The 25,381-nt window shown below is 57.3% G+C and overlaps 1 long non-coding RNA gene across 5 annotated transcripts in view; it reads right to left on the bottom strand.

Moving 5' to 3' along the window:
• Positions 1-25,138, bottom strand: part of LOC112546759 (uncharacterized) — a 199,346-nt gene extending 174,208 nt beyond the window's left edge. Inside the window, exon 1 of one of the 5 annotated variants that reach the window (XR_012906071.1) lies at positions 24,233-25,138. This is a non-coding gene — a long non-coding RNA (uncharacterized LOC112546759). Of the gene's footprint in view, positions 1-2,893; positions 3,153-24,232 lie in introns of those variants that run through there. The other 4 variants (XR_012906069.1, XR_003090460.2, XR_012906070.1 and 1 more) reach the window with 4 other exon arrangements.
• Positions 25,139-25,381: the final 243 nt, after the last annotated feature.

Raw genomic sequence — 25,381 nt, 5'->3', positions numbered from 1 at the left:
TCCCCCAAAATACCCCCCAGCCCCAACAGAAAACGCAGTTTTCCCCCCATCCAAATTTTTCCCTGTGAAAATTTCAAGTTTGATGACATTTTTCAATTTTTTATCAAGGACATTGAAATCAAATATTTCTGTTTGGGTTAGCGTCACTGAAATCAAAGCACCTCGGTCTGTCCAGCCACTGAACTGCTTGCTTTGGGATCAGGGCGGCATTCATGTGAGTCTGCTAGAAATGTCAGACTGGCTTATTGGGGGCCCTCGTGCCCTCATTCTGCCTGGTGGACTGGAGACCCGGCCGGACTGAATTTCCCTTGATGTACTCTGGTAGAAGCAGCTCAGTGTATGATGGGATTACAACTCCCACTCCCAGGAGGCATTAGGGCAGGACAGGGGGACACAAGCTAACCAAGCTTGAAACAACATTTTGCTCTTTCTAAATTTCCTCTGATTTGGGACACGGCCCGGATTCAATATGTTCGCATTCACCACTGGATGAACATGCCGCGTTTTGGCCTTCAGCGCTGACTCATTTGAGATTAAGGCACACCTCAAAGGGGAAGTCTGCAGGAGGAGCACGCTGTGGTTCTCCGGGGTATCATGCTGTATCAGGTTGGCCTTACAAAAATGCGAACCGTTTTTCTAGCTCCTTGAAACGAACACACAGGAAACAAAAACGTACCCGGTACTCCGTTTGCCCAGCACCACACCCCGTCAACGCATGGTCGGAGGGCCCTATCTGGGACAGCTCGCTCGGTGGGGGACACAAACCCAGGGTGGCTTTGGCCAAAGGAATACGTTTCAAATGCCAGCACTGCTAAGCGCACGAGGAGGGGGCTAGCACGCTGGAAAAGCAGAGGCATAGTTCCCTTCAAGTCTCTCCTGATAACATCAGCGAAGCAGGCGCAGACACAGGAACAGGAAGGAACGGGCGAGCGAAGAGAGGCGGCAGAAAGACAGCACAGCGGCACAGAGGGGGGCGACCCCTCTCCTGCATTTGACAAACTGCCCTGCCTTTGAGGCCTACCGTCCTGCTCCCTTGCTGGGAAGCCAGCGGCCCACGAAGGCCAGACTGGAGCCCTTCCCCTTCGGTATCGTCTGTATTGCTCCCTACAGCTCAGAAAGTGAGCGGCACACACATATTCCTGAGTCACAAGAACGGCCACGCTGGGTCAGACCAACACTCCATCCAGCCCAGCGCCCGGTGCCCCAGAGGGAGTGAACAGAACAGGGAATCCTCACGTGAACCCTCCCGTCACCCGTTCCCAGCCCTACCCTGCCCAGTCAATAGCCACTGAATTTATCTTGCTCTTTTTTGAACCCTGTTACACTCTTGGCCTTCACAACAGCCTCTGGCAAGGAGTTCCACAGGTTGATTATGCCTTGTGTGAAGAAAAACTTCCTTTTGTTTGCTTTAAGCCTGCTGCCTATTCATTTCACTGGGTGACCCGTAGTTCTCATGTTATGGGAAGGAGTAAATAGCACTTCCTTGTCTACTGTCTCTATACCAGTGATGATTTTATAGACCTCAACCATATCCCCTGGCCTGCACGGTCAATTCTGGCTCACCGGCTCCCTGCCCCCGTGCCTCTGGAGATGCTGTGCGCGCTCAGTTCCTGTATTTGGTCCAAGGACAGGCATTCACACTGGTCCCCGGGCTGCAACAGGGGGATGAGAAGCCAAGGGTGAAAACGCAGCAAACCCACCAAGCATACAGGAAACTCTGAGCCATCCTGGAAACCCTGCGAGCAGCCACGGACGGGCCCCTGTGCAGCTTCAGCACTTTGACAGTCGCCGTTTACAGGAAAAGCCAGAAGTAGGGCAGCAGCCAACTCTCTGTGTAGGACGGCAGCAGCTGTGGATGCCAGCCATGGGACTACCCTGCGGTGAGCACGGCAGCGCTGGCGAACTCTGATGCAAGAGGGGCAGGCGCGGAGGTAGCGGGGGTGCTGTTTGCAGAGCATGCCTGCCCAGCACACGGGGAGTTTTCTCTTTCACTTTCTCAGCCTGCCCTGCAAGGAGGCCTTGGTGTTAGAGGGCTTATCCCCGGGGTGTCCTACACGCTAGCCACTAGCCGCATGTGGCTAGCTGGCTCGTGACATTATTTACATTTTCGTAGTAACGTGGCTAGTTCACGTCAGAGCTGGCTGGACACTACAGGCTTATGCCTTCACCCTCCCACGTCCCGGGTGCTTCTCACGGGACCAGAGCGCACCAATGCCTGAAGTCCAGAGATGCAAACAACTCAATGCTCATTGGGGTTAGCTTCCAGCAGGCATGAATCTAGCTCCCTTTCCTTTTTTCCCTTGCTTTTCCCACTCACTTCCTGTTTGCTCCCACTGTCGTAGAAGCGCCCTGTCTCCCCACAGCGGCCAATGCCGGCCCCCCAGAGGGAGTGAACAGAACAGGGAATCATCAAGCGATCCCCCCTCCCTGTTGTCCATTCCCAGCCTCGGACAAACAGAGGCTAGGGACACCCTCCCTGACCAACCTGGCTAATAGCCACTGATAGTTCTAGCCTCCATACATTTATCTAGCTCTTTTTTGAAAGTTCTTCAACATCCTCTGGCAAAGAGTTCCACAGGTTGGCTGTGCCTTGTGCGAAGAAAAAATTCCTGTGGTTTGTTTTAAACAAAAGTCTACACCCTTGAGCAAATGCGGCCACGCCCACCTAATTCCTGGTCTAGACAGCTTTATGGCCGCGGAAGGGCCTCTCCCATCCAAGCTAGTGCCTCTTGTGGAGGTGGATTAACCACACGGAGGGGAGACGCTCTCTCGTCAATCTATTAGCATCTTCACTGCACCAGCACAGCTTGTTAAGTGTAGACCAGCCTTCTAGAGCCTTCTCCTGAAGACAGCCTGCACGTTACCAACACAGAAGAGCGACCGCTGCACTTACCCACGAGGATTAAGATGGAGCTTTCTGTTCTAATTTCCAGTCTCTGCTCCCATGCACAGACACGGAAGCTGAGTGGCTCTCTCCTCTGCAGCTCTTAGCAGAAAAGAAGAGAAAGCACAATAGCCTTACAGTAAAGAGGTGACACTTAACTTACAATGCTGTCAAGTTTCCGTCTGTTACTTGAGCGATAGCAAAGCTTTGCCTTTTTACATTTGTTAAACTGCTTGGAAAACTAAACCACACTGTTAGCACCTCGTCACAAGGAACTTGAGACAGACACAGCTCGGTGTGACTGGGGCGGTTTTGCAATACGATGGGTGTGTGATACTGCACAGCTGCTTTGGCTTCCTGACTCTGGAGAGTGTGATTGGCAGTAGCCGGATTGGAGTGGAGCCCAGGGCTGAGGGAATGCGGCGCTGTTTGGGATTTACCATCAGAAGTATCCAAACCTCTGAGGCACTTGTCAAAGACTTTGCCTTGCTTGGTTTGCAGGAGAATTTTTCGCCACAGAAAGATGGCTGCTGTGTCAGTCTCCACAATCTAGGTCCTGGCCCAGCTCTCCTGCTGGTCACTGCAGCGGCAGGGCGGGGAAAGTACCTTCTGGAGCCTAGCTCTTCACTTAGGTTGGCCCCCTGGCTGCTCCCTTGAGGCAGAAAAATTAAAATCAATATGGAAGTGCTGCGAATACTAATACCATGATATTCAGATTTATGGGCGCCCCTGTGAAGGGCAAACGCACCACCTCAGCAAAAGGGGCTATCCCAGCTCCGGCTAGGTCAGAACTGTATCAAGAAGGGAGACTCTTCCCTTGAAAAGAAACCCGAGGTGACTCAAAGTGAAATCCTGAACTTTCCACTGTTTATTCTAAAGCCCAGGGCGTCAGGAGTAAAACTGGTACGTGGCGCTTGCTTCGTGAGATCGTCTAGATGGAAAAGTACTGGGGGGCAGGGCCAACCCCCCTCTCGTGGGACCCACCGCCCCCCCCCCCCACCTACCTCCCCACTGAGGACTAACCCCAACCCGCCCCGTCTCCCAGCCGAGGCCACACCAGAGCCAGCCCTCTCCTCCCTGCCTCCGGGGCCAAAACCTTCTCCCGCCCTGGCCCAGCTCGCTCCCCCAAGCAAACTCCGTGAGGCCTTGCCAGGCTCCATGCTCCTCCCTGTAGCGGCAGATTCCACCCTTCTCCCGCCACCCTGAGCGCTGGGAAGGGGGGAGGGCCCACGTGGAGCGTGGCTCCCCCCCAGCACAGGGAAGGAGAGAAGGGAAGGGGCTGTATGCATCGTGGCTTGCCCCCCCCCCAGCATCAGTAGGGGTTGTGCAGCTTCTCCCCCCTCACCCACCCAGCACGGAGTGAGGGGAAGGGCTGAGCAGCTTGCAGCTGCCTCCTCACTCCCCAAAGCTCCGCGGGGGGGGGGCGGGGAGACCTACTTGGGGGGCAGCCAGAGCCATGCCGGCCCTGCTTTCCCTGGCCGCTGGGAAGGGCAGGGTGGGGGAGAGGAGGGCCCGGCCGTGGGCAGCCCCGGCTCTCCACATGGGTGGGGTTTGCTCCTAGGGGACACAGAGTGATGCGATGGCATCGCTGTCATCCCACAGGGAAACCGGTTTCCTAGGCATGGTGACAAGGCGCCGGACCCATCGGAGGTACGCTGCGAGCCGACGTGTTGAAATCAGCGCCGCCGCCAGCAGACGGGCACCGTGGGCAGGAGAGCTCAAATGCACCGGGCGGGGATTTCTGCCTCCACGGGGCCGACGCGAGCTAGCCAGCCGCTGACCGATTCCTCCACGGTGCAGCCCAAGGAATGCCCCTGACGCCCGTGTAACCCGCTGCGCTGGGGAGACCAGTGGTTTTCCCCAGCTGCACCATGTTCCCACACTCAGGCCGGGGGCCTTCACCCACTCTGTTCTGCACCTTGCAGGGCACGGGTCCGGGAGCTTGAGGCGCATGCTGTGCGCCCGACCAAGCCAGGGCTCCGAGGGGCTGCCGGCTGACACCAGCACATGCGGAGCCATGGTGGAGCTACAACGCACCTTGGCCGTACGACTGGGGCCAACAGTGCAACCTCATCTGGAACGTCCAAAGGCCCCGATTGGCGGGGGGCAGGCGACCAGATGCAAACTCCTGGTCAGCTCGCTAGCTGGGTCTGAACCGGGAGGAGCAATGAGTGCAGAGACATCCGGGGAAATGAGCAGGAAAGCAGCAAAATGCGAGTCCACTGCAGCCAAAGCATTGGGGGCAAAGCAGTCCAACCTGCACAGGGACGCCTCGGGAAGAGACCGCGAGGCCCCGTGGGTTGTAGCGCTAGGAGCATGCTCCGGGCTGGCGTGTGGAGGATGCTTTTCAGAGGCAGCCAGTCGCATCCCCTCCCCATCGTCGGCTCTACGCTGGGGACTTTGTACAGAACATTCCAACCATTGCTAATTGTTTTGGCCGCGCCAGATCCCTGAAACCCGGCAGGGTTAGCTATCAGAGCGCTAGGAACAGTGCCTGAGCCTGCCAGCCGCCTCAACGAAGCCTCCCCCAGGCGGTCGCTCACTGCAGCGCCCCTGCGACTAGTTCTAGGCAAAGCCCCGCGCCCAGCTCCGCCACTAGACCGCTGCGAAGTGCTCTTGGCACCGCACGGCCGGAGAGATTTCCAAGCAGAGGGAGTTCAGAGACGGTCGATACAAGTGAACCGGGGACAGGCGGAAATGCTGCCAGCGTAGGTAAAGGACGACTGGCGAGGCACCGGACGGCGCTTGGAAAACACGCCAAAGCCCTAAACACAGAGGAGGGAGAGGAATTATTTAGTGAGACCCCCAGGGGTGGATCTAGGAGAAATGGGGGGAAATTAAGACAAGTCTTATTAACCAGCAGAAGACTCTCCAGCAAGGACCAACCGTTCTCGGGTAGGAATTCTCTTCCAGGCTGACCCCCGCTGAGCCGTCCCACCTGTCTCTAACAGCAGAAGTGACATCTAGTGGCTTGCATGTCAGTACGGGGAGGAACGTGCTTTTCTGAAACCGCTCCTGGCTGTAGTTCAGGTGGATTCTTTGGGGCTGGCTCATTTCTGGCGCTGCGAAGCTGTAAGAAACAAGCTCTCTTAAAACCACCTAAACCCTTCTTGGACTGTTAGGGAAGGTGGTATTTCCCCCAAGCAAATTTGGTTCTTCCTATACACATCACCCCAGCAGCCAAATGGGGAAGTGAGAGAGATGCCAGCTCCGGAGGGTTTTGTGGTGCGTGCGATAGGTGTCAAGTACCCCAACGTCTGTACTGGCAGATGAGACGCGTGGACCCCAGCACACGTGAGAACTCTGGCCAGCAATGCTCTGGCATCCAATGAGAAGGGCATCGCATTTATACCGTCTCCCGGAGAAGCTGAAGTAGTAGGCACCAAGTGAGGCCAGGCTCCGACAGAGAGGTGGTCTGGTAACATTCCCAGAGATCTCCCCCATGTTGTGACTTCCCCAACCCACACAACTTTGACGACATCTCAGTACTTTCTACGCACTGATCTTGCATCAGGCCTACACAGAGCTGCCCTGGCTTAAACTAACGGGTGGATGTCAAGCCAATCTCCGTAAGCCAGTGTACAGTGTCCACACACGTAGTCCGTCAACGCACATTTGGTTTAGAGCAGTTTAGAGGGCCCCAGCAAGTCCAGGTCTCCGTGCACACGGATGAGGCCCTGCTGGATTTACTGAAATCCGGTGAACCGGTGAGATGCGGCTTGGAGCTTTTCGGAAGTTTGCCTCGTCCCCAAATGCCTCGTCCCTGAGGTCAGCTAGGGTTCTGACCGGCACGACTCGGAGTGGCTAAGGGACTCCGTGCGTTTCATCGGCGCACGATTCCTAACCCTGCCCGGCTCCGAGCACGAACAACTCTGCGCACAGCTATTCCATGGGAGGAAACAGGCAAATCCTCATTCCTCCGCTCCACGCTATTCACACTCTGCCCCGGTGGGACACCACCTTCGCCCTAGCAACTGGGTTCAAACCCGCCTGCGCCCGGGTGTCACTACCCCAGGGGCTGCTGCGTTTTGCCAGGACACTTCCGTGGAAGCCGTACCCAGCACAAGGCAACCTGAGCATGGACGCAGCGGGGCTCAGACGAAAGGTCCCCAGCCCCCTTACTGCCTAGAGAAATCAGGAAACCAGAGGGGAGAGGAGGTTGGACAAGTTCTTCCACCTGAAAGATGGGAAGTGGGGGAAGAGGGCAGGGTGGCTCGTACTGGAAGCGCCAGTCTCCACCCTGGCAGATTCGGGTGCAGCAGGCGAGCTTCAATAGACTGAGCCAGGTGCAGTTCCCGTGGGGTTACTAGTTAACCCGGCATTGATCTGGCCGTGGGATGCGGGTGTCAGGGGAACAGACCAGCTGGGGGAGAGACAGGGCAGGGCAGGGGAGCCACGCAGCAGGCTGTACACTCGCTGGGGCCCCGGGAGGAACGTGGGCAGACACCTAGGAGCAGGGGTGCTGGCTGAGAGAAGCGTGGGCCTGCGGGCGGAGGAATTGCTCCTTCTATTTTGGCTGCGCCCGCCTTCAGGGAAGCAGGACTCGGTAAATACACACGATCCCCTTGAGAAGATGTGTTTCCTCCCATCGTCAATTTCCATCCCAGCTGGAAGCACCTGACTAGGGTGGAAAAGGGGGAAGAGTCTGCCGGGAGAGTGGGAATGGAAACAGCATCTCCCTGGGGGGCCCGTGTGGAGGGGCAGGAGGAGTCAGGGGCTGAGGCGGGATGGCCCATCAGCAGGCACGTGCCCACGGCCCGGAGGTCCCCACCGAGACGCGAGGCAGGAAGAGCGGCTGCCGAGCCTGTGCGTGGGGCAGGGCTCTGAAGCTAGTGAGAGATGGGGGCCAGGCTGGCTGGGCCCAGCTGGGGTTTCCAGGGTAAGCAGCTCCCAAGAAGAACTGAAATAGAGCTTGCTGTCTCCAGGACCACGCTTCTCCCACCTGGGAACGGGCCAAGCACGGAGCCTCAGGACAGCACCCCTCCCACCCAGCGGAACCGCAGCCTCCCTCCTGATGAGCAGCGCTTTAAAGCGGAGAGGGGCGCCAGCCGCGAGACTGCCAGCGGCTCTCCTGGCAAAGTCACCTCCCCCCTGGGCTGCAGGCAGCCGAGTGATCTCCCGAGCCCAGGCCGTCAGGAGCCGCCGGGGGAATGGTTCCGTGTGAACACAGCGGAGCTCTCCCTGGAGCCACGGGGCAGAAGACAGCGGGAGCTTCCTCGCCCCACCCTCCAGGGTTGGCTCTAGAGTGCTGAGTCCTGCCCCCACACCACAGCCGCCCAGGGGCAGTGCCTGCTGAGATGGGGCAGGCGGGCGTGCCCTCGGGTAGGGGATTCACCAGGCCATGCGGGGGCACAAAAGCCACCAGCGGCTCCCCGTGTCCGGCGCCAGAGCCAAGCAGCGCTCCGGAGCTGCCACGCTCCCGGGCTCGTTCGGAAGTCGCTGGAAGGGGATACGAGGGCAGGCGGGGGTCTCACCAGCATGCAAAGGGAATACACGAACCAGACCATCAGGGTACCTCACCCGTGGGCCGTGTGCTTGGAGAAGCCTGCCCCATAAATCCAGCAGAGGCTGGTGCATGGCCCGGGCTGGCACCGGCCCCATTTCTGAGAGGAAATACTGACCTCTCCCCTTCCCCAAGAACTTCTGTCTCCACATCTATGGGCATCAGTTACGGCCAGAAAGAACCCGCCTGTCACCCCTCTACAGCACAGCAACCTAGCACAATCCGTTCCCTGCCCCAGCCTCCAGAACTGCAGCTGGAAAGGATAAAGGCCACGGCTGTGGGACCCGGCCCAAGACACGGGCGGGGTCTTACAAACAGGGCAAGCAGGGCGTGAGCCGGCATCTCAGTTTGCAAGAATGTGTCTAGTCAAGCCCCTGCCACGTGCGCTGACACAAAGCCGCTTGTGTTTGGGTACGTGGAAAAGGTCACAGCCAAACCAGAGAGTTTCACAAAAAACAGACAATTCTAAAAGAAAAGGAGATGGGTTTGTTCTCTTCAGTGAATCTGAGTCAACTTTTTCATCTTCGTTTTTTGTGAAACTCTTCTGGTTTTCGGTGACCTTTCTTAGGCAGCTGTGACACGCTGCCAGTGTTTGATACTGACATAACTGGGGGACACAATACAGGGGAACTGGCATTGTATTGTTCTCAGGTTCCCAGCACTGAGTGGGCGACACCAACGTGAGAGCATGCCTAGTGGTTAGAGCAAAGGACTGTGCCTCACACCTCCTAGGTCCTGTTCTTAGCTCAGCAGCAGGTTCACCATGGACACAATCCAACTTTCCACTGACGTGCTTGGACTGCCTCTCTAACGTCAGGGAAAGTGGTCCTGGGCCCTCAGGCAAAAAGTTGCATTTACTCAATGGGGGGGGAGGGCGGGGAGAAATTTAAGCATGTCAGCTGGGATTTTCAGAGGCACTGAGTACCTGTGAGGGCGCCTGACGTCAATCTGCCAGGCCCTTGGAGGGTTTTCTGTTGCTGGCCGTCACAACGCTATCACGGCATCTTCTCCAGGAAAAAAAAAAAAAAAAAAATCACAGGAATAGAAAAGCCCCAAGTTAACGGACAGAGTCTCCAACACGGGTTCCTTCTTGGCCTGGGGCAGGCGTGTGGATTTATTAGTTGCAGGTTGATTAGCTCCTGATTTCTTTCATGGGGGGGGGGGGGGGAGGGAGCTGGAAGTAGCTGGGAGGGGCCGATAGAAGGGGAGGGAGAGGCGAGTGCCACTCTTTTTGAAGGGGGAGAGTTTTGCGGTGTTTCCCAAGGATGGCCAGTTTGCTCCATAGCTGTCAGCCTCGGGCCAGGCGCCAGGTTTCCTGACTGCTAGGCTCTCTTCCTAGCCACTGGACATGTCAGCTCTGGCTCAGCATTTTCACTAGCACCAAGCTTCAGGGGGGTGAGATCTGAAAGAAGGGGGCGAGGGGCGAAGACAGGAGATTTCATGGGAAGTCTCCTTGGCCCTCTGCGGCTGCAGGAAATCCACCTTCCTGGTGGGGTGCAGGCTGCATTCCTGCCACGGGAGGCAGCAGGCACAGGTTTCCGACTGTGGTTCCCGTCTGTGCTCTCAGCTGACAGTTTCTGTTTCTCTCCTTTGAGTGCACGATTCCTCCTGTGCGTGCCGAGCGCTGGGCAACATCTCAGCTTCCCGGCGAACCCAGCTCCCGTACAGCCTCCTCTCAGCACTCGCCTTCCTCTAGCCCTCCCCGCCCTGCTGTGCCCGCAGCGACAGAGCTGGCTTCCCCAGCGAGGAGACGGCGCCGTGTCTGCACTGCTGATGAACACAGCGACGGGGACAGGGATTGCCGAGTGCTTCGGGAGGTGGCTTTGCTAGTTTACAGTGGGAAGCCCCCAGGACGTAACCAAACCGATGCAGATCCGCTGGCACGGGAGACAGAGCGACATGAACCATGGTTATGTTGGCCCAGGCAGAAAGTTGCAGTAACGATGCTGCTAGGAGCCCACTGTACCCGTGTTCATCGCCCTAAGACACCGCGGCTCGGCCCATCGGCACTGCCAGAGTTTGAATGGGGTCTCTGCTTGGAGGGGCTGGGCAGATGGGTTCCCCACCCAACGCTGCACCGCTCCGGCCCTGTTGATGGGAGACAGCCAGCCGCACCCGGCTCACTGCGGAGGAGGGGGCTTTTCCTCGTCGCTCAGCACCGCTCAGCGCCCCAGAGCCCACTCGGCCTTAGACCAAAACTCCCATCCACCGGCTTCCTCTCTGGAGCAGGAAGTAAAAGTGAACCTGGCACTGAGCTGTGGTCAGCCAGGACTTCCCAGGAGAAGTGTGCGTACGGGCCCTGCCTTCTGCAGGCTCTGCTCACGGAGGCGCAACACCACGGGGCTTTCTTCACTCTTCCCACCGGAACCGGGGGCCCGTGGCTCCAGTCCCCGAGTCCTGCTTGCCAGGGACTGGACAGGCACGTCGCTCTTTATCCCACACCAGGCACGGCGGTGGCAGGGCCTGCTTGCTTGAGGCCCACCTCACAGCCGGGCGCCCTGCCTGGCTCACGGAGGGCTGCCTTGGGGGCTGGAAAAGCGAGAGATTCTGCTGGCCTCGCTCTGGGCCTGGGCTCTCCACTGAGGCGGGAGTCAGCCCTGGCAGTGATCCTTGAGGACACCTGTCCAGGAGGAACCGGAGTGAGACCCACCCCCCCATTTCCAAAGACACTGGCATGCAACACTAGATCTGCAGCACTGACTAGTCTCCCTTAGGCAGGGCTTGGACCTGTCCAGAACGTTGCTGCTACAAATGCAACACACAGCATGAGGAGGATGCTAGGGCCGGAGACAGGACGGGCCAGTGGGTAGAGCACTTGCCTAGGACTTGGGAGGGTTGCATCTTTGCTGCGCCACGGACTAGCTGTGTGACCATGGGCAAGTCCCTTATCCTCTCCAGACTCCGTTGCCGTCTGTGCACGGGGCTCCTTGCTCTGCCGGGCCTTTGAGTACTGTGAGGGTCCGTGCCTGGAAAAAGTGAGAGGTGTGGTCAGCTTACTCCTGCCTCGCAGCACAAGGAAGGCCAGAGAGGATGCACTGCTCTCACAGAGGATTTTGGTTATGCTCCTGACCTCCTTAACTCTGCCCATTCACTGCCTGCGTGCTCAGGTGCAGGTCCTGCGAATGTCCCAGCACGGAGGCATGCTGCCCACACGCGGCCTTGCAGCAGCCTCTTGTGTTGCGTCACTGAGCACACGAGCAGCTCTGGCGTCCTGTTGCATGGAGGGAAAGGGCTGAAAGGTTCCAGGCCCTCAAGAGACAAGTGCGAGACGTCCCAGGAACACTGACATGAGAGGGAGGGCCTCGGAGTGGCTCTCCTTTCCATTTACACCCCCCGTGCGAGGTTCACACTTACTAGTGAGCGCCTGCTCCAGGGTGACTCAGAAAAGCAAAAGTGCATAAGGGCCACATGAGCAATGTTCCGTGTAACCACAAAACCACATCAGAGCAAGTCAGCTGCTTCATAAGCAGGGAGAAGGCTGCTGCTCTGGGCTTGCTAGTCCCCAGGCAGAAGAGAGGGAGAAAGGGGGAAAAGAGGCATCGTGGGCTGATCAAACCCCTTCCTGGCCCCGGAAGGAGGATGCAGGCTCTGCCATGAGCAATGGGGTCAAGGCCTTGGCACAAAAACCGACAAAATCCTCAATTGCAGATTTGTCTTTCCTCTAGTTCCTGTTCGGCAGCCAAGCGGCCCCTACATCTCCGGTCTGGGATGCAACCCACTGGAAAGCCAGTCACCCCAGAGCGACCTCTGAAGATCTGACCTCTGGGCAGAGTGACAGGGCTCGGGGCTCTGGAGCGGAGCTGAATGTTAGCTAGGTTCAGGCAGCGTTCTCTGGAAGCTGGGCGCTTGGGCGGCCACCCAGGAGAGAGTCAAAGGCTTAGCAGCGCGCCCACAGCCGGCAGCCTGGGGTTCTCTCGGTGGTGCGCATCCGCACGTGCCTTGGTGTGTATCACAAAATGTATTCCGCACACGGATGGAAGTCATTTGAGGGCACATTGGTTCAGGGCGGTGGGCTCAGAGGTTGATTGAGCCTGTCCCCGCTGTCCCATGGCGACCTGTCCTCCGGCTCTGACCGGTCACTTGCCAAGGCTGGGATTTGCGCCAGCACCACGGGAGCTCTGAGCTGGATCCACACACGAACGTAGGTCTGAGGGGCTCCGCTCCCGTAGGGAACAGCGGGACAAGGCCTGGTCTACGAACCCTTGGGTCTCCAGAGAGACGGCACCAGAGACGAACCCACCCTCTTCCTTCCTTCCATTCTCTCCTCTCGGTTCCCTTTGACCATCCTCTCCCGCCTCCTGCTCCGTCTTTGCCCCGCCTGCCCGCTCACTCTAAGGGTGCCAGCGACCGGGGCAGGGCGGAGCAGAGAGGCTGGGGCTCCCGCCATGAGGGCAGGAGGGAGAAGAGGTAGGAGGCTTTCAAAGAGCAACCCAGCTCCTGCAGCTTTCCCCACCCAGCCTGCCCCGAGCTAGGCCAGGGCCCTGCAGAGCACCCGTCCCAGGCTGGGAGATGCTGGAGGACCAGCGCTTCCATCCATTTACTATTGGCCCTGGCCGGCCGCTTGACGCCGTTCCTCCAGCACCCCCCCCGACCCCCCGACTCGGCTTGGTCTGCAGCTGCAGCCCTGAGCGATCGGGAGGTCCGTGCCAAGTCTCCAGCCCTGGCCGTTCCAGACTCAAGCGTCAGGCCACACACTGAGACTGGCCTCCCCACACATTCCATCCGGGGCTGGTCCCTTCGACTGAGCTCCCCCCTTACCCTGCCCCCAGCCTCCGCAGCATGGGGCGCCGGCTGCCGGCCGGTGTGAAGGGAGGGGTGGCGGATTCGCCGGGGCTCGCAGTCTGCAAAGCACGCCGAGGAGTTCAGCCGCTCAGCCAGACGCCAGGCGGCCGTTCCAGGCTCTGGGATCCCACGGCCCCTGCTGACCAGCCTCTAGGGGCCTGTGGAGAAATCCCTAAGGTGTCGAGCACGTTGAGTGCCCCCCCGCCCCGTTTTAGCACCTTTCCTTGCGCTTCTTCCCTGGCCTCGGCCTCGGGAGCAGGCCCCCTCCCCGACGACGGGCGGAAAGATTCCTCAGGTCCAAGGCCAGCAGGGAGCATTGTGATCACCCAGCACTGGCAGAAGATGCTTTTCCCATCCCCAGCTGCCCTCCGCCCCAGAGCAGCATCCCGGGGTCCACAGCCTCCCAGCGACACCATCCCCAGCAGCCCTGGCCCGGGAGCGTGTTCGTGAGGTCTTTACCAGCCACCCTACCTCAGCGCCCCCCTCTCCAGGGCTCAGGGGCCCAGACTCAGTTACCACACGCAGGTGACTGGTGGGGATGGCCAGTAAGATGTTCAGGGCTGTGTCGAACACGGGTGCCTATCACGCCCCCCTCTCCGCCTGATTTCTCTGGTCACCTCTCGTGGGGAGCTCCCGTCTGGGCCCCACACCGTGGGTCAGGGGCACATTTCTCAGGGGGAGTCAGATGGACAGTTCTGACCCACGCCCTCCCTCCCCCTTGGCAGCTACATTCCCAAGGCCCCACCAGGCATCCAGGGGCCAGACTACGCAGCCAGGCTCCTAGACAGGCTGGCCGGGAAACTGCCGGGGGCAGAGCTCCAACGCCAGAACTCGGCCCTGCCCCAAAGAAACGAGCGTTGAGCAATATGGGGATGCAGACACGGGGGGGGGGGAGGTTTCAGACGACCCCGCTGCTGCCCGGAACACAGGAGGAAGAGACTTGGGGATGTTTCTTGGGCGCTGGATTGAAAGCAGACTCATCCCCAGCGCTCCTGGCTTCCTGAAAGGCCTCAGTGTGGCTCTGAGCCGGCTACATCAGAGGGGGCCCGGCTACCCCAGCTTAGAGACGAAGGGCGCGCATAGGCCGTGACGCCCCTTTGCCACGGCTTTATCCCAGCCGGGAGGTAAACGGATCCTCCTCGCCGGCCCAGACCGGGTGCGGGAAACCCAGGGGAGCCCGCCGGGCGCTGAGCAGGCAGTGGCCAGAGGCGGTTCTAGCCCAAGAGTGGAAGACTCCGTTGCAGGATTCCTGCCTGAGACGTGCCGGGGCAAGAGACCCAGGCCCGGAGCAAAGCGCCCGCGGAGGGACCGGAAAGGGCTGCAGACGAGCTAGCTCTCCTGCCGCTCCCACCGCGCACCGTCTGAGCCGGGCTCACCGTGAGCCGGGCGCGCGTGTGGCCCTTCCGGAGGGAGTCCAATGCCGCCCGCGCGATTAGCTGAGCGCCCACGGCCAGGCTGTGTGTTCTATGGGTGGTGCACTTACATGCATGCCTTGGTGCACATCAAAACCAATTATTCTGCACGTGGATGAAAGATTAGTGGGGACACTGTCGCCCCCACAATCGATCTCCTCTGGCTCTCCCGAGGCCCGTCTAGCCAGCTGGTTACAAGCAGCGTGACGACATTCCACCGCTCCCCGTGCTCCTCATCACACAGGGGATGCGCTAGCTGGGCATTCGCCCGCCTCCTACGGTCCAGTGGCTGACCCCCCTTTGGCGGTCCTGGCGGCCCTGGGACGCTGGCTGAACACACCAGCGGGTTAGGAAGCAGCGTGCCAGGGGTCCTTGTGTCCGCGCAAGTCACCCCTCTTGGACCACGGCCAAGCACAGCCGCGCCTGCCAGCGATGGGAACCCCCCGGCCACGGCCAGTTCCCAGCACCCTGGCCTCTCTGTGGGTCTCCCAGCCATCCGCCTGAGTGTCCCGCCCCTCACTCCTGGCTCTGCTCACATCCCTTCGGCGCTCAGCCCGCTCATGAGGAACGGCAGCTGGGGGAAGAGCCAGGGAGCTAAGCCACCCTGGTTTGGGGGGGCAGTGGAGAACTCTTACCCTCAGGGAGGGAATCCAGGAAAAGAATTCAAGTCTCTTGGACTCAGGTCCTCAATGGGCCCTGGACAAGTTGCAGTGCCGCCCGGTGCCTCAGTTTCCCCGGCTCACGGGGCTGCGGTGAGGTGGAATGTCTTGGACAGCACGCTGCCGAGAGGCTTTCTCGAAGTGCGGCGCATTGGCGACACAGCCAATGCTGCTTTCTAAAGGGGCAGGGTTGGTCAGAGAGCAGAAGGGGAGACAGCGGAGTGGGAGAGGCGAAAGCTGGAGGCGAGCTGCAGGTGGTCAGCCGGGAGGGGGCAGACCGACGGGGGTCTCCCTTGCCTTGCCTCTGTCCCCCAATGCTCTCAAGGCCCTTGTGCTGCTCCCAGGGCTGCATCAACACATCTCTACCTCTCTCTCTGGGTGGCTTCCCACAGGCCTGCTGCACTAAACCCACAGCCAGCTGTCAAGCAACCCACCCTTCACTCTTAGGCCTGCACTGCTCCCTAGCGGACTCGGCTTGAAAGTGCGAGCTTCACGCATTTTCCAGCCAGCGCCTGCAGTGGCCATACCGCAGCAGCGTGGCCGCCTCCCACGCATCCCAACTGGAAGAAGCTCCTTGTAACTTGCCGGAGAGAAGACCCCTCCCCCCCCCCGAAATGCAGTGAGACGGCTCAAGCAAGTGCGCCTGACACAAGAACGGGCAGTTCTCTAGAGCAGCGGTGAGAACTCAAGAGATGGCTCTGCCCAGATGTGAGCTCAGATCACTGGTTGCAAGGTCCGTTACACCTCAGAATCACACCCAGGAAGGTCTGGAAGACAGCCCGTCCGCTTTCCAAGTTCGTCTTTAGGAGAGGGCGCGTGTGCCTAGAATTAGCTCCTCGGAGCGACATAGCGTATTGGTGCTTTGCGTGGACGATGCAATCGACACTGACCAAGGGAAAAACCGAAGCCTTCCCAGTGTACATATAACACCCAAATCTGGCCCTGTGGGGTGCGTCACTGCTCCCAACCCTTCCGTTTTAAATCCCGTTCGGCAGAGATGCCTCTCGAGTCAGCCAAGTCACTGCTTAGGGACCCACCTGGCATGAGCGGTGGGCAGGGTTTCTCAGGCTGCCCGTAAGCTGCCAGGGTTAGGCAGTCGTCAGTGCCAGGAGCAGATACAGCGCGTACGTTTTCAATAGCACCTAAGGTACCCAAAACACTTGGCAGCTGTTAATTATGCCTCAGTACACACCAATGGGATCAAACGATCACAGGCCTAGAAAACTGAGGTTTGTTTAGTGTGGAGGAGACGACAGAGGGGACATAGCAGCTTTCAAGGATCTAAAAGGGTCTGAAGAAGGAGAAGGGAGGAAAAGATTCTCCTTAACGTCTGAGCATAGGACAAGCAGCAATGGGCTTAAATTGGACAGGAGGAAAAGCTTCCTGTCCGGGTGATTAAGCCTGGAAACAAATTGCCCAGGGAGGTTGTGGAATCTCCATCCCCGGAGATATTGAAGAGCAGGCTGGACAGACCTGTCAGGGGTGGGCTAGACGGTGCTGGGGCAGGGACTGGACTCGATGACTCCCGAGGTCCCCTCCAGTCCCAGTGTGCTAGGATTCTGAGAGTCCATAGTCAGCAGTGACATTCATCTCTCTGGGGAGGAACACGGCAGCTCCAACAGCTCCCAAGAGTTTGGCGCCATTAAGAAGAGAGCAGAGAGCTCTGAGGACGGCTGCCCTGGGGAGAGATTCAAGTGATCTCTCACTGCGTACGATGGAGTCAGTCAAGGTCTTTGCAGACGATCTCTCCAATAGCTTGAGGTGGGTCTCGGCCATTCCATCATGACCAGAATCCAGAGCCTGTGGGCTCTAAAACACCACCCACCGCCCACGGGGACTGGGAGCGCAGAAAGCTGCAAACCAGTAACCCTGAAGGCAGCACATACGGCCTTGGTTTTAGCCTCCTTCTGTTAATTTATGCCCACTGCTTTCCTGGGACCGTCTCGGGGTGGGGGGGAGGGAGGGAATGGGAGGAGCCTCAATATCCCACTGACAGAGACCAGAAACTTCAGGATCTCTACCAAGCATTTATAAACCTCAACTACCCACCCGGAGAAATAAAAAAGCAAATTGAAAGAGCCAGACGAATACCTAGAAACCATCTACTTCAAGACAGACCCAAGAAAAGCAACAATAGAACACCACTTGTCATCACCTACAGCCCCCAACTTAAACCTGTCCAACACTATCAACAAACTACAGCCTATACTGGAACAGGATACTAAACTCCAAGAGGCTCTGGGAGACAGACCCATAGTCTCCTATAGACAACTACCTAACCTCAAGATGATTCTTACCAACCACCACAGGACATACCACACTAATTCCAACCCTGGTACCTTCCCTTGCAACAAACCCCGTTGCCAGCTTTGTCCGCATATTCACTCTGCTGATACCATTATTGGACCTAACCAAGTGAGTCATAAGATCAAGAACACATATTCCTGCGCCTCCAGAAATATAATTTATGCTATCATGTGCCGGAAGTGTCCGTCTGCTATGTACATTGGACAAACATCTCAGACACTTCGCCAAAGGATTAATGCCCACAAAACAGACATTAGACAGGATCACAAAGAAAAAACAGTTTCTTGCCATTTCAACCAGAAAGGACACTCTCTCAGTGACTTGGGTACCTGCATCCTGCCTCAAAGGCCTTTTAAGACTGCACTTGAAAGAGAATCCTCTGAACTGTCATTCATGCTTAAATTGGACACTTTACACCGGTGTTTGACTCTATCTTACCCATTACAAAGATAGCTTCCCCAATTACCACCTCTAATACCATTAGCCCACAGACATTCCCCCCCCCCATCCTCTTCTGTTCTGAAATGTGATTTGTCCTTTTCATATATGTTCATTTTTTTAATTGTATCCTTTGGTATATATGGGTGTGACAATTTTCTTCCACTATTTGATCTGAGGAAGTGGGTCTGGCCCACGAAAGCTCATCACCTAATAAACCATCTTGTTAGTCCTGTTTTTTGTTTCAGCTACACCAGACTAACACGGCTACATTTCTATCACTATTCTCCCATCTTCTATTATTTGTCTTCTCCTTTCTGCGAAACCAGCATCTCTTTTGCTCTCCGCTTTGGCTCCCCCCGGTTTGCGTAGTGGCATAACGGGGTCGGTTAGCGGTGTGATTTTCTTACTGGCTGAGTTATCCCAGTACCACCTCTCATGCAGACACAGATCTCACTGCAGAGAGGTGCTTTCTGCCAGGGGAGCTTACTCCCTTCTCCTAGGACAGTAGCTGTCTCGGTAGAAGCATGTTCACACCTGTGGGGCTTGATCCGCTTTAACTACGCCGGGACACGAAAGAGGCCCCACTTCTGTGCAGAGCCTAGATCCAAGGACTGGGCTATGTGAGAAAGGGCTTGTCGGAATAGCGGGACCAGCTGCGGCCCTGGGGCAACGGAGCCTGAATCGGTTCCCTGAACACCGTACGCTACTTTTGTCATTAGCACTGTCGCCACCAGGGCTTGGTACACAATCTCGCCAAGACTCCCCCCCCCCGGTCTCATTGCGCCTTGTGCCTGGCCCCTGCGCACCCACCTCTGTTGTTTCTTCCCTCCGCCTCTCGCTCTAGCATTTCATCATGGTCCTCCAGTCCCGTATCTCTTCCAGCCCCTTCCCCGAGCCTGCTGGGTCCACTCTCCCTTCCTCCCTCCCCCCACAAAACGGTTCTTTATGGACTAGTGGCCAGTTCTCAGCCGGCAGCGTGTTTTAAAGCCCACAGACAGTAACCACCCGGGTTTAATTAACCTGCCTAAGCACCCCCACTTTGCGGCTTATGCTGCCATCCAGCGGTCCCAGGTGGGAATTGCACCCAGTATCCATCAGCGATCACCACGATTATTGCAATACAGTAAAGCTCCAGCGGTCCGGCACCACCTGGAACCCGGAAGTGCTCCAGGCAGCCGGACAATTGGAGCTGCTCTGCCCTGGGCTTCCCCGAGTCAGCCGCTGGTCAGTTTCAGCAGTGGCTGACTTGGGGACGTCTGGGGCAGAGCAGTTGGGGTGCTGCCAGGTTGGTCCCGTAGCGCCGCCCCCCAATCCTGCTCACTCCACCCCAGACCCTCATAGCCCCCCCTTCCGACAGTCCGGCATATCTGATAATCCGGCACCCCGCGGGTCCTAAAGATGCTGGATTCTCGGAAGTTTACTGTATTACAGTTTTCAAGCTTTTTTCCTTTGACTTGGTTCCTCAAGGGAAATGCCCCCGGGGGCAGTGACGCTGCCGACTTGTTTGCTGGGGCGGTGGGGGGGGGGGCTAGAAGAATGGATTCAAACACCGATCCATTCCTTAGGAGGAAGATGCAAAGCAGAGAGGCTCAGAGATGATTTGAGGAACTAACGTTTTATTACCCCACTGCCACCCGCTGGAATTGGGAACAGACTCAGCTGTGTACGTATTGTACCTGCTTCCACCTCCCATCTCATCTCCTTCCCCTAGCTAATAAACCTTGGCTTCGTTTGCTGCAGAGCTGCTTACCAGTGGTGTCTGTGGCATAGGCTCTAGGGGACCAGGTGACCGGTCTCTTGGGTAGAACTATGATGGCGAGCGGGGGGCACGTTTGGTGCGGGCGTGGTGATACCTCCTTCTGGCGCACGCCGCCAGCGTGGGGCGCTGCCTACGTCCCAGGGCTCAGCTTGGCACATGTCATTTCCTCAGGCCCTGTGGGGCTCCACGCGGGACACACTGACCCTCGGCCAGAGCGGCCCGCAGCGTCCAGACTGCAGCTCAACCTGCGGCCCAGGCGCTAGCGGGGCTGAGACACGCTGAGCTGCTGTTGACAGATGCTGCAGGCCTGGCTCCGTTCCGGGTTCTGGAGGGGGGTCTGGGCTGCTGAGTAGACCCACCTGTGCCCGACCCCTCTGCGCTTATTCACCCCCGTGTCTCCTGCTCTGCTCCTGCACCCCACGAACCCCAGATCCTCCCCTTGCAGCCCTCTCTCTGGCTCCAGCAACCGCCTCCTCACACCCCATTGATTCGCAATGAGGCTGCACCCTCTGTGTCTTCGCGGCTGGGGCGCCAGGACGGGGAGCGCTCCGACTGAGGAGCGAGTCCTGCTCAGGTAGGGTGGGCAGCTTGGACCCCAGTGCTCTGTGGGGCTGGCACATGCCCGATCCAGAGGCACCCAGGAGCCGAGGGGCTGGAGCAGGCTCCGCACATGTGGAACCTTCAGAGACATCTCCCCTAGCTCTGGCAGGCCTCCGCCGGGCGCCTCATCGCTGGCAGGGGCTTGGAACTTGCCCCAGCTTGGGCGACTTTTCAGCAGAAAAGCAAGAGGCACCTCCTTGCTGCTCGGGCTAGCCCCTGCCCCCTTTCAGGGCTCCCAAGGAAACAAGTGTAAGGGGTTGTTGGTTTTTTACTATGGGCAAACCAATTGATTTCCCCAAATTTGTCTTCTCAGAAACGGCTCAGCTGGGCCAGAGGAGGGGGCCCCAGGGCCCAGAGGCGGGCAGCGCGTCCCCGCGGCCAGCCGGACTAACGGAAGGTGGGGAACACGGGGGGAGTGGGCAGATTCGGAGGGGGTCAGTGCGTCCCGCCACAGAAAGAAAGTCCCAAGCCAGCAGGAGCCTCCCCCGCCCGCGCTATGCAAATCTCCCTCCAAACTCTGGCTGCACGGAGGCACCGCTGCCCTTTGATCTCAGCAGCTGATGTGCGCTGGAGGCACCGGGGATGCCTCTGAAAGGGTGGCCAGATGCAGAGAAGCTGTTTGTGATGCTCTCACCTCCCGCAAGGAGAGATTGTTATCGGGCTGAGAGAGTAGAACCCACCGCTTCTGGAGGGAATCTGCCTGGTGATTCACCCAGCTGTGGGAGGGCGGTGTTTTGCCGTGTGTGTTGGCGTGATCGCAGTGCGGGAGATGGTGAAAAACAAAGCAGATGTCAGGGAGAGGATGGGGGCCGGTGGACCAGCTGGAAGAATGCCATTTTCCCTAGCCTTTCAGCTGCTGGGCACAAGTACTTATTATCTGCATCACAGCAATGCTTGGCAGGGAGGGCTGTCCAAAAGGAGAGACAGAAGCCCTGCTCCAAAGAGTTTACAGCCTGAAGAGATGAGGGGAGCAGAGGAGGGGACAAAATATTAGTGGCCTCATTTTACAGACAGGAAAGCTGAGGCCCACAGGGATTAGGAAAACCGGCCCGGGGCACATAGGGCATCTGTGGCCAAGCCAGGAACTGGACTCAGACAGAAGAAATCCCCAACTTCTTCAATTCCCGTCCCTCAGAAATGTCCTTTTCCCCCCATGTGGAGACAGTGACTAGACTGGGCTAGCCCATGGCAGCTTAGTGCCACTGAGCTCAACAGCTCCAGAGATGTGTACAGCAACTGGGGACCGGGCCCTGCGTATTTTTACAGGTTCTCTCTACACGAGTTCCTTCCCCGCCACGTTTCCCCGCTTGCCATGGTCTCTGCTCTGTTCCCATTCACCTCTCCGTTACCTTCTCAGCCGCAGGACTGACCGATGGTGGCTTTCAAGGGGCCTGATTCCAACAGATGGACCAGCCCTGCTGGATCCTACTTACAGATCTCGGCGCGTATCCTGCGGTGCTCTGGTCACCCTGTTCTGGAGAAGCAGGTACCGAGCGGCTGACCTCAGGCAAGAGGGACCCCCGGAATTCCTCTGGCAAAGTCAGGAAAGCCATGCAGGGACATTACAAGACCGACCTTGCTGGGCAATGAGGAGTCTGCCCTCATTGGTAAGAGACTGGGGCGTCTTGCATTTGGGATGCTAACGCTCTCTAGCCCTCTGCCCAGTGAGGGGGGGATGGTCTCGTCTGTATCCTCGTCCCACTTCAAAAGGTTTCAGAAACACCCTGGGGGCTCTCAGCCCCTTCTGTGGCATTGCAGGGAAGCAGAGTGGTCAGGATGACTAGCACAAATCCTTGGATTTCCTCACTCCTCCAGCCACTGACCGGCTGGGCTGGGGTCTCAGTCCTCTTGCTGCTGCCTATGTCTCTCCTCTGCACACACCCCTTCCAAGAAGGCCTGTCGACAGCAGCCCAATCCACAGAGGAATATTAAGCCTCCTGGTTAGAGACACAGGCACCCGGCATAAAACCCCAGCACAAATGACACAGCTCACAAGACGTGTGCTGAATTTCACCTTGCACTCCCCTCCTTACGGCATCCCCTTCACACCCTCTGCTTGGATAGCACGATCCAAACGTACCCCCATTTGCAAAGTTGATAATACATGATTTATCAACCGCTAGGGTCTGAGATCCAGATGAAAGTTGCTGTGAAAGTATTAGTGTCATTACTAATAATAGCGTTCCAGCTCGGCCAAAGAAATAGATCGGGGGTGAATCTCTATTCGTGTAGAGATTTAGTAATCAATACCACTAGCTCTCTTGCTTGTTAAGTAAGCATAAGCGAGCCATCAACCATGCATTCATGTGCATTTCATAATAATCCTGCCTCGGCTGGGGGGGGGGGATTAGACGATATGAATCATATTCTCCAAACTAGAGGTACATGAGCATGCTCAGAAATCAAGAGTCCTAGAAATGTAGGCTTGCCAGGGACCTGCACTGCATACTGAAAGGTAAGGACATGATTTCTATTCCAATGATTTGACGATGCTATGGTAACAACGAGCGAGTCCACCCTTTTTCAGGAACCGTGACTGCGATAGTGTCGTGCCTGAGTTTGTAAGCAAGCTGTTTTTAAGTGAGTGGGATGAAGCAAACTAGGCAGGTGTTGGCCTAACATGGAGCAGCAGGTAGGAGAATCAGATCAGGTTTCTCCTGGAAGGATGTTGTTAAAGCATTGAAATCCCAGACTGGTCTGGAAATGTGATGAACTGGGGTTTAAACTGAAATAAACAGCACCCGGCTTACCAGTTCACTGGCATCAGGGCACGTTTCTAAAAACAGAGGGAGAGAAGTTTGGTAAGAAAGCATTTCAAGCTAGAAAATGTTAGTCACCGCACTGCATGACACGGGGGGGGGGGAACAGCCCAGAACACTGGAACACACCCAAACGTGGAATTCCCAGCCGCTAGTTTTAGGAGACATCATCCTATGGTCTGGAGAAGGGCTCAGGGACTAGCTCTCTGTCACTCAGAATGGTGGGGAACATTTCAGAAATTGTCATGGTGATTTAGGAGCGCAAGTGCCATTTTCAAAAGTGAGTTCAGCACATGGGTGCAGAAGTCTCCCGGAAAGCGGGTGGCATTTGAGCTCTTACGTCATGCCCCATGCTTGGGATCAGCAGACAGGAGGGTGCTCTGCCTGCTGGCTTTCAGGCAGAACAGAGGTGGGACAGAAGCATCAGCTCATTAAAACAGAAGAGCGACGGGGTTTTGTTTCCACTTCGGTAGATTTTGCCAGATAGCAGCAAAACAAGCCCAAGTCCTCTGCTATTTTCCAACCACGGTGCAGAAAGGAGGAAGCTGGGAGGAAACCCAGCTCAGACATGAGCAAGGGGAGGAAGCTGAGATGGGCTAATGCCAGGTAAACGGAACAAGATTAACGATCTCTTGAGGAAGGGGGGTGCCCCAGGTCTAGTACTGGAAGAGACAGCACAATTCATGGAGAAATGGCATCCCTCGTACAAGGGTGGATGGAGTCTGTATGATCGAAAGCATCAATCATCGTGAGTGCCCATCTGCTTCCTGGAAAGGTTCCTGGAGAGAGAAGCTATCCGAAGGGTTGGACAAATGCCATCTACTGACACCCACCAGCGTCGGGGGTGGCTGTGGGGCAGAGCCCTCTCCCCCCTCCTCCCACGTCAATGTGCGAAGCCAGTGGGGGTGGAGGGGGAGCTCTCTAGACACCTGGTGGAAATATCGACTGGCCTAAAGATGGGAGGTTTGAGGCAGGGTTTCATTCCAGTTACCTGGAACCTGACATGGTGTCAAAGGGCCTGTCTAGGTGTCCCTAACGCAGGGACACTGAGGACCCCAGAGCATTTTCCAGACCAGCAGTCAGCCTCATTCCCGTGAGGCAGCGTGACAGCATGCACTTCCCTTACCTTTGGGGGGACTGCTACTGACTGCTCCACCGGGCCTGCGGCTTGCCTGTCCAGCTCCCACGGCCGCTCCCTTCAAATCCAGCCCGTTCCAGGCTCCCGCGTCCCAGAAGCGTCGCCAGAAAGAGGAGGGCGAGCTCTCAGCTCTCGGGGAACATTCACACCCCAGCCCCAGCCGCATAACCGGGGGATCCAATGCTGAAGAACTCTCCCAGGGAGGGGTTTCAACCAGCTCCTTAAGGAACAGCCACTGACCCTCCGAGAAGCAGCCGAAAGGCAGCTGTGGTCCGGTGAAATATCGGAGGCTGAGCTAGCAGGCGGTTTCCTTTCCTGTAAACATATTTTGATTCCTGTGACTGCAGGGCTGGCTGCGGGTTTGGCCAACCCTTCGCTGTTGCTTTCCTGTGCAAGAGAACTTGGTGGGATTTATTATTTCTACGTCGGTCACTTTAAAAAGAAGATTTACATTCGGGTGAGTATCTTCCCACCTGAAGAATCCCAACGTACTCTCACAACCTAACACGCCATGTGAAACGCAGCCGTCTCGGGCATGGGAAGCTGTCGGCAACAGGTCACGAAGCAGCCGGGTGGTCAAGCAGTGCTTTGGCCAAGGACATGAAGGCAAAAATCTTGCGCTTGAGCAAAGCATCATGGGATCATTGGTATCCATGCAGAGCAGATAAGACCTAAGGTTTCCAAGGTCTCACCTGAAGGCGACAGGGAGTAAAGTGCCTGGACTCAATAAATCTGAGAAGGAAGAAGAACTGAGTCAGCTTTGGTGAGCTCTGGAGAAAGGCACGTGGACGGCGCAAGTGAAAGCCTGACAAATCCAAAGTAGAAATAAGGGACAACGGCGAGGGTGCTTACGCACTCGGGAGAGCCTGGACCACCCGCCTGGCTTTTGCGACACAACCTCCCCCCTTAGTCGAGAGACCCCGCGGCGCCAGGGGCACTGCCCACAAGAACAGCCACCACACGGCAGCTCATGCAGCCGGAACAGTGAAGGAACGAACAATTGCAACTGGGAACAGATTAGTTACCCAGCTCAGCACTAAACTGGCTTCAAATTCCCACCTCAAGCCTGGTGCCACTGGTAAGTAGAATGTGACAGACTAGGAGATCATCTCGTCTGATCACCTGACACACATGGGT

This window comes from Pelodiscus sinensis, chromosome 9 (genome assembly GCF_049634645.1).
Source record: "Pelodiscus sinensis isolate JC-2024 chromosome 9, ASM4963464v1, whole genome shotgun sequence".
Lineage (NCBI taxonomy): Eukaryota > Metazoa > Chordata > Testudines > Trionychidae > Pelodiscus > Pelodiscus sinensis.
Note: the sequence above shows the minus strand (reverse complement) of the source record. Positions and strands in the feature narration are given on the sequence as shown.